This window comes from Brassica oleracea, chromosome C7 (genome assembly GCF_000695525.1).
Source record: "Brassica oleracea var. oleracea cultivar TO1000 chromosome C7, BOL, whole genome shotgun sequence".
Classification (NCBI taxonomy): Eukaryota; Viridiplantae; Streptophyta; class Magnoliopsida; order Brassicales; family Brassicaceae; genus Brassica; species Brassica oleracea.
In genome coordinates, this window is record NC_027754.1 from 43434874 (window position 1) to 43444641 (window position 9768).

Sequence of the window (9768 nt, forward strand, 5' to 3'; positions counted from 1 at the left end):
CTAGTGCTAAAAGGAAATGAGATCTGATCCCTTGCAGTTTCGAGCTATAAAGGAATCTTGAGCATTTTTAGGCGTTTGATATTTAGTAGTCGAAAGACTTGCCTCTATTAACTGTAGTGTCCTTGCAAAGAATCCAGCGAAGCTCCACAATCGATCTCGGTGGCTCCAGGTCTTGCTCTCTCAACGAATCTCCTAGTAGCTTTTGCATCTCTGCTGCAAATGTATCGTCTAACATCTGCGAATATGCACCATTTATTAAGATGAGGTAAAGTCTTAGAGTAATGCAATCAGAAGTATGGTGGAGGGGGCTTACAGAGACAGCAACTCTAGGACCCTTATACCAAGCTCTATTCTCTGTCTTGTTCTCCAAAAAGCTTAGAACAATCTGTCATGGGGGCAAGAGAAGAAAAATCAGCTCTCCCAACACACACACACGCCAGACAAAACAAAACTCAGGAGACACTATTGAAATAGTTGACCTCTCCCATACGATCCCAGTATCCTCGAGACAATGCGATGAATACATGCGTCGCACAAACCGAATGTAGATTATTCAGTGTGTTGGTGAGCTGCTCCTTCAAGTTACGCATGTCTGATTCTCCAACACTTTCTTTAGAGCAGGCGCAGTGGCTGATGCCCTTAGAGTCCTGAAGAATCTTCTTCAACGTTGTCGCCTTTTGTAGAAAACAATAATAAAAAAACACTATTACAACACGTGCATTTTAATAATGGGATTAGGATCTCAAAACATGCTAAAACCAAACAAAATTAGAAAACATAAGACTCACATTTTGTACGAGTTTTTCGACAACAGCTTGAAGGTAACTTCGAAACTTGGCTCTGAGCATCACCGTCACCTCAGAAAGACGATCCCCAGGAGCTACGTTCCCACCATCAGGAATGCATGATGAAGACCATGCTTTGAATTGAGCCTCTATATTATACCGTAGAACATCAAGCATTCTCTTCATAGTGTTTAATAAAATGCCCAGCTGCACCAGCATATAAAATAAACTTTTAACAAACAGATCTTCATTAATTTTAAGGAAAAAGGTGTTGGAAGTACTCACCTCATCCGGAACTACATATGGCTTTTTTGGAGCCAAGTTTTCTTTTAGAGGTGATAAGACATTTGCATACTGCTTCTCCAGAGCTTCCACAATTGCTTTTTCAACATCAGCAATGGCCTAAAAGTAACACAATCTATGTTGTAGCTTATATACATGCAATGGAAGAATACACATGAAAACTTTTCACAGTTGCGTAAGGCATCGATCGAGGAACCGCTAAACTTACACTCTCCAGGACAAAGATACATTTGGGCCATCTAGAAATGATAACTTGATAGTCTTGAATGGTTTCGTTCAGCCTGGTGTACATTTCATCAACAAATGGGGTTGTTGAACGATGTGCCCCGACTCCGCCCCATTGTACCTGATTGAATGATAGGTTTTTTTAATGGATACTAAGGAGTCAGTTACTCAATGATGCACCATAAGCTCATAAGGACGCACATCCAGCAAAAAAATTTGTTACTTCTCCACAGTTTTGATTTAGAATTGAAGAAAACCACGCAGAGAAGCCATATATATATATACTCCTTCCCTTTCCTTAAGTTAGATATTTTAGAAAAAAAAATTGTTTCACAAAAATAGACTTTTTGTATTTTCTATAAAACAATTGTGATTTTCAAAAAAATTAATTGACTTTAATGAATTATTATTGATTAAAAATTATTGAAAATTAAAAATTACAAAAAAATATACATTTATTATAGTGATTTAATGTGTTTTTTTTATAGGTATTAAAACACTAAAAAATCTATCATCGTATCGTGAAACAGAGGGAGTATATACCTTATCAAGTTTGCAAGACTCAAGTAAGGAAAGGCGTCTATCTTGAATCCAAATCATAATATATTGGTGGAACAATTCTTTTGCATCAACACCAGCTTGGATAGGACTGCAAAATAACAACATTATGCCAGTCAATAACAAATTGACAATCAAAAATCAAATAACCTAAATGACCTACCCAATGTTCCAGCTGGAAAGATCACGTTGAAATTCTACAGTTGCAATAACAAGCTCTGCAACTGCTGGTGAAGGACCAGACGGTGGGCATGCAACAAGGAATGTTCGAAGTCTGTTTCGGAGATCAGTGCTATATATGGATGCTGACAAGTTTGGAAGGTCAAGAAAGCTGCATAAAACAATATAACAAACATTGGGCAATCAACACCTGTAGGTAGATGCTACAAGACCTCCTTTCATATCAATTGTTTGGAAATAGTTGAATAAGACTAGACTAGCTTAGCTGAACCTAACTTTCTTCACTTGCATACTAACCTGGGAAGTATATATTGATTGTGGATCTCAATATCAGTATAAATCTCATTCTTTACATTCTTGCAGACCATAGTCATTTTCTTGTAAGCAGACGACATTGAAGAAGGATCCCAAAAATTGGGATCATTGTTGTTTGTAACAAACTCATCCGTCTCACCCATATGCATTCTAGATATCTTCTTTGCTCCTACCTATAAAAAGCATTGATGCCAAATAGATGAGAAAAATTAACCAAGAGTAAAGTAAGGCATTTGAGAAGGTGTATGCTTTACCTGGAAGTAATTACAAAGATTACTCTGATCCTTCGGAGACAATATATCATGAAGAAGCATGTACACTTTAACAGCCGGAGCGAGCGCTGGCGCTGGAACTCCTGTTGCAGAACTGACTACATCATTCATTCCAGAGAAAGAAGACTCATCAAGAGATTTGTAGTTCTCAAAGACCAGCTTCAGAATCTGCTCGGTTTGGTTCTTGATTTCATTTAGGATCCGATTCTTTTGAAAGGAAAAAAAAAGGAGATTCATAAGCGGTTCAGAAGCAGAAAAAGCATTTGTATGACAAGACTACTATGCTTACACACAAAAAAAAAAACAAATCAACAGCAAACAGAAATATATAACTTGGTATTTTGATGTCTAAATTTTCAATGTGAGCAACTACGTGAAGTCCTACTCTGTCATTCATCATTGCATGCACAACTATGAATACAATGGTGAACAACACACAAATATTGCTACTGTGGTGCTATGACTCAGGTATTTATGATCAAAGTATATAAGCTAACTTTATACTTGAATCCTATTCATTGCTTAACTTGAGACAAGATTCACACAAAACAACAAAACGAAAAGAAAAAAATAATAGGATTGAGGATCTACCTCTTGATGACTCAAGGTAGCCTTGCCATTTCCTTTCGTGATGACAGGTGCTAGCAAATCATGCACCAAATGGAGACAGTCTGAAGTCGGTGTAGCGACATCCATCACATAGGTCAAGTATCTTAATACAACAAAACACGACAGAGAAAACCGAGTTATAGCATATCCTCCAATGATTAAAAAAAAAGAAGAGAAATTAAGTGAGTGCGGTATACCTGAGCTTGGTGTAGACATCTGAAATCCCATAGTAGGAGGCAAATTCTTCCAAAAGCCATTTCCATGAACCATATAACAACAATTTTCTTTGCTGAAACCACTGCGTTTTCAAGGCCACTTCCAGGACTAGGTCATATGCGACTGTTTCCGCAACGGAACAACCCTACAGGAAGATGAAACAAGAAAATCAATACACCCAAATCTTCTGAACACTATACAATGAGTTTTATATATATATATATATATATATAGATATATGTGTGTGTGTGTGTGTTCATACACATAATCTGCAGAGGATACACATACTTAAAACAGAAGATAGATTTTGTCAATAAATTTGAGGAACGTTTCATTAATTGAACATAGAGAGGAGCAGAATGTACTTTCATAAGCTCTTTTACAAACATGAAGCTCCCATGTTGTAATAAAATTAACAACTATTATAAAATGATTTTTCTGAGTAAAATTATCTAGTTACTATCAACAAGAGAAGAGGTAGTCTCTCAGTCTGTTACAGATAGATGCCAATCCACTTAATTAGAGGAAGCAAACAAAAAGAGAGATCATCACAGATACCAAATATAATGAGAGAGAGAGGTCGCTAACACACCTTCAAATGGCTATTATCATCAGAACTTGCTGAATAGTCAAAATGGATCTGGATTTTTCCCACAAGTTGATGTCCCGGCTCACGAAATACAGACTCCCAGGAAAGTGAATAAGCCTGTATGCATTCTTCATTAGAAACATTTGAAACGTACTAACAAATGAAAAAGGTACGTAAAATGACTCACGGAGACTTCAGTAACTTTAGCTAGCGGGACAAGCGCACGCCCAAATTCCTTCCCGTTTGATTCAAATATTTCAACTATCAGATCATCTTCATGACTATCAAGAAAGCTGTTGAAATTCCATGTACTTTGTCAGACACCACATAGATGGAAATGGAAGAGAGGAAAGAATGTCAAATATATAAGTACATACAAAACACGGCCTTCTTCATCGGATCCGGATTGCATGATAACGGCGTCATCTACAGTTGAGCTTTTCAATCTTAACCTACACAAGTATTTCTCTGAATGGCAGAATCAAATGGATTAGCCCATATCTATGAACGTCATCTCACCAAAAAAAAAAAAACATAAAGCAGTGAAATGGCGAAACATGGAACTACATCTTCCTCACCTCGCCCACACATACTGTATACAGGGGCGGACGCACGCACGGAGAGGGTGTGGCACGTGCCACATACTCATTGATATAATAAATCTTGTAAGCATTTGCTTACAAAGATGAAATTGTTCACTTCTTTCGGCTAAAACGTGCCCTTGTGCCACACCCTAATAACGTTCAAGCCCACTTAACTGTCCTTTGTTCGTTCATTTTTTTTAACACTTACAATCACATGTTCATAAATATATTTTTCTTTCTTTTTTCTTTTGTTTTTCGTACCTAAGACTATTCTTTATTCTTACAATTGTTTTTATTTTCTTTTGTCTACTATCATTTTCTTCCAAAATATATAATTTATTTTGTTCAAACATTAATATATAATTAACAAAACTTTACATGAATTTTACTCTAACAATTAGTTTTCTTAATATTTTTTCTTTTTAATTTTAAATTAAAAGAAAAAATAAAATAAATAAAATCATATAATGAAACTATTATGTGTAATATATAATTTAATAATATTACTTAAGTGAATATTTAACACTATAAAAACTGTTTACTTTTTCTTTGATTCATTTAAAATATAATATGATGTATTATTAAATAATATATAATTTAATTTAATTTAATTTATTGGTTATCTAATATAATTTAATTATTAAATTATATAAAATATTATTATTTATTATGTCCCATGTTAAATTATTTTCTAGATCCGGCCCTGACTGTATATATATATATATATATAAGACATATGCTAAGGAAAAGAAAATAACCATTTGCACGAAGATTGATCTTCTTTAGAGCCCGCCATTTAGAAGATATACGTGTTGAGATATTGGAAAAGTGAACCCGGAGTTTCTCAATCTTTTTCAGCGATGGCTCTACATATAATATACCATTACCCGTTGGAGCTGCATCCAAATCTGTTTTAACACGCCATACTGCAGAAGTAGACAAGTTCATTTTTTTTCTATTGGTTATAGGAGGGCAGCCAAATAAGAGCAGATGGAATATGGAATAAAATTTTACCTTGAACCATCATTTTGCCAATGTTTTTCTTGGGTTTTGGTGCAACTCCCTCGTGCGGAGCTTGTGAAGATTGACTCACCAGCATTTCCTCCTCCGATAGCGAAAGGTGTTCCTTCACCCTGTATTCAGTTTCAACCCCCCATTTGACTTTCAGTTTTGTATAAAGAAATATAAAATATTTACACTTCAATAATAAACTCACCCGAATGCTTCTCGTAGAAGAGCACATTCGTTTTCCAGAAACATGCGAGCCTCCATGCAACCCTTTGCCCACGCATGAAGGCAAAGTCGCACACATGCATCGTAGGAAACCACTGCATGCGATGTGCCACGAGCGCTGCTGTATCAAGGTACATAAGAAATAGAAGGCTTAATCCAACTTGTTTACAAAACTGACTGAAGATAACTATTAGAGATGTATTAGGCCGTATCTCCCTAGAGACCCAGAAGACTAAAAGAAAAGATTTGAAAAGCAAGATAATCTCGAAATATTATTAGCATATTTACTTTAAGGATTTAGGAAAATTAGCATTATTTAGTATTAGCATTATGTTAATGTTACTGCTATATATATATGTGTCTTGTATTTTTTTTATTAAACACAACACAATAATATTTATATTCTTCTCCTTCCGTTTATTAAAGATGGATGTGTTGGTGTTTTCATACATGTTAAGAAAACACATTAATCATCTATCGTTTTTTGAAATTATCAAATTCCAATGCTTTTTAACCAATAGTCTTTCAATAAATCCAATTAATTTTATTGAAATTTACAATTTTTATATAGAAAACATAAAAAAAACTATTTTTGTGAAACAAAATTTTTTTCTAAAACTTTTATCTTTAATGAAACGGAGGGGGTATTATATTTTACATGGTATCAGAAGCTTCTGAAACTTGAATACTTGCTGGTTTAATTTTTCCAGATTCCTCTACTGCCAAGGGAATTGGAGGGGCACTCGGAATATAGCTTACTTCTTCAGAAGAGAACTTTTCATCATTAAGCTCCTGTAATATGAACTAAGATTATGAGAAGATCAGTAAAGAAAAAAAAATCACATCCTTGTTGTTCCACCCATCATTATACAAGTAAAACAGAATCAACACAAGCAATTCTTCTCTGATGTCAAATACAACCTGTAAACACAAGTTCTAAGAAAGATCATATCCACCACTATATTTTCTTCCAAAATTAGTGGAAAAAATGCCGGAAAATATTTTTTTTATCAATCATTTTATATCTATCATTTTTATTCTTTTATATCAATCATTTTTATTATTAATGCGGAAAAAATCATCAAATCAACGGATCCAGATTTTAACAGAGAAAGGCTAAACACAAACCATAGTGGGCTCCGTCTGTCCGCGCGCAGCCACAAGTGTCTCCCTAGAGGATCTCACCTCGGAGCAAATGTAATAAGACGAGCTTCTTACGTGACTACGACCGACGTTACTATACACTCTACTGTTCGCAAGAAACGAATGGAGGGAGGAGTCGTCGGAATTTGTATACATGTGATATTTGGAAGCTGAACCAGCGGCCTCAGGATCGGTCACTAGGGATCTGGTGACCTGTACAGAAGCTGAGGATGATACGTTGCCGTTATGGGCCTTGGGAGCAGGCGAATCTGATACTCTGCTGGAGACCATGGTGTGAGTTTGAGTTGCTAAACTGAACAAACGAACGTCTTGCTTAAGAGGAGATTCCTCAGGGAGTCAGTCACAGATCACGCAGTGGAGGAGACGAAGGGAAGCTTAATCAAAAAGCTTTCACGGAGGAGCGAGGGAGAGAAACGAAGTTCAAATTAAACTTTTGTTTGCTTTTTTTATTTATGTAGTCAAAGTAACCAAATTAGAAGTCAAAGTAACCAAATTAGATTTCTTAAACATGGTAACTTTGTTTTGTTAACCATAAAAATGTGACTAATAATTATATTTTCATTTATTGTTTTAATTAAGAGAAACTATTTATTTAATATATATTGAAATTTCGAAAATAATATCATTGAAATTTTTTTTCATCAATTTCTTTCTTTTAGATTCGATTTTTCTTTACAAAAATAAATAATCTTCATGAACGTGTACTATGTCTTCGTGAATTTATAAAAAAAAATCTAAATTAGTGAATGTCTTCATAAACGTTAATCAGATTTCTTGAATATAAACTTGTATGTATATTAAAGTTATTTCTAAATGTATATAGCATTTTCATGAATTTAACTTATATGCATATTTATAAAGATATTATTCAAAAATTACAAAGATATTTTCAAAATGTGTAGCATATTTTATAAAATTTAGGTATCAAATTCAATAATTTCTTCAGTAAACTTTAGGAAGATGCTATATATATTTCTTGGAATATATTTGTTAACACTACAAGAAAACATAATCTTAACGAGGGCGGTTTTCCTCGTTAGTTCGTCGTAAAAGAGGCTTTACGACGAATTAGCGAGGAAGCGCGTTTGCTCGTTACTCATTTGTCGTAACACATATTTCCTCGCTAATTCGTCGTAACTTAGCGAGGAATATATTTCGTCGTAAAGACGAAGTAGAGCTTTTCGTCGTAAAGACCACGTCAATATTCCACGTAAGGCCGGCGCTATATTTCCTCGTAAATACCTCGAAACGAGTTCCTCGTAATCTACATGTAAATACCTTGAAAGCGTTTCCTCACAAAATACACGTAACAACCACTAAAGGATTTCCTCGTACAATACTCGTTTATCTTTCCTCGTTATTTTCTCGTAAATGTTTCCTCTTAAAATACTCGTTTACTATTTCTCGTCATTTCCTCGTAAGGTTTCCACGTAAAGAGGTCGTACATTAGCTACGAATTTACTTCGTTTTTATTATTTTACAGAATTTAAAAATATAATTAAAAAATAATTAAAATTATTTAATTTAATAATAAATTAAAATTTAAAATAAAAATAAAAATAAATCAATATGAAAATATTTTATATATAAATAAGTTTTGAATTTATATAATACAACAACCGAAAAAAAAACTAAGGGTCGTTCATCGCCTGGTAGAATTCATCACTCCTCCTCGTAACATCCGCCTCGTTATGTACGTCGGATGACTCGCCTTGAATGGGATGTTGTTGTCGCATGTTCCTCAACATGGACTCCCATTCCGGATTTATGGCCGCAATAACGTCCAAGAAGCCCTCGACTCCACCCATACTTTCCGTGGGGTACACGAGATTCTATACTCGTACTACTTTGCCCCACTGGTGAACAAAGCAGGATTCTAACATCTCCGATCCCGCGATGGAACTCCTTTAGTCGAGGAACCTTCGAGTGGTATGAGGGGCAACTATCCTTTTGGGGATGGCTGGAGCAATCGGTATGTATTCGTGAAGATCCATGAACCTGTTGGTTATCCCGCGTCCTGGCGTACTGTCGGTAAGTTCTTCTGTTTGTTTCATCCTTGAGTTTTACCGTTCCTTTTGGGTTTCGTTTTTTATTGACGCTTGGTTCTTGCGTGGAATTAACAGGTTTTATGTTTAAATCCTTTTACGTGGTGTTTACGACGATTTCTGCTTACGTGGAATTAACAAGTGTTTTGTTTAAATCCTTTTACGTGGTATTTACGACGATTTAATCCTACGTGGTATTTACAACGATTTCATCATACGAGGACTTTACGACGATTTGTGTTTACGTGGAATTAACGAGTGTTATGTTTAAATCCCTAGAATCCGAAACCCGAAACCCTAAACCCCAAACCCCAAACCAGAAACCGGAAACCCGAAACCCCAAACCCCAAACCCCAAACCCAAAACTCCAAACCCCAAACCCCTAAACCCTAACCCCCAAACCCGAAACCCCAAACCCCAAACCCGAAACCCGAAACCCCAAATCCGAAACCCCATATTCCTTATTTTCTACTTCATATATTCCAAACCCCATTTTTATTTTTAAATTTCGTCGTTATTTCTAACGGGTGTTATGTTTAAATCCCTAGAACCTGAAACCCGAAACCCGAAACCCGAAACCCCAAACTCGAAACCCAAAACCCAAAACCCCAAACCCGAAACCCCATATTCCTTATTTTTTACTTCATATATTCCAAACCTCATCTTTATTTTTAAGTTTCGTCGTTATTT

General features: G+C 35.3%; 1 pseudogene; it reads right to left on the reverse strand.

Moving 5' to 3' along the window:
• Positions 1–46: 46 nt before the first annotated feature.
• LOC106303382 lies at positions 47–7303 on the reverse strand (annotated as a pseudogene).
• Between the last annotated feature and the right edge of the window lie 2465 nt (positions 7304–9768).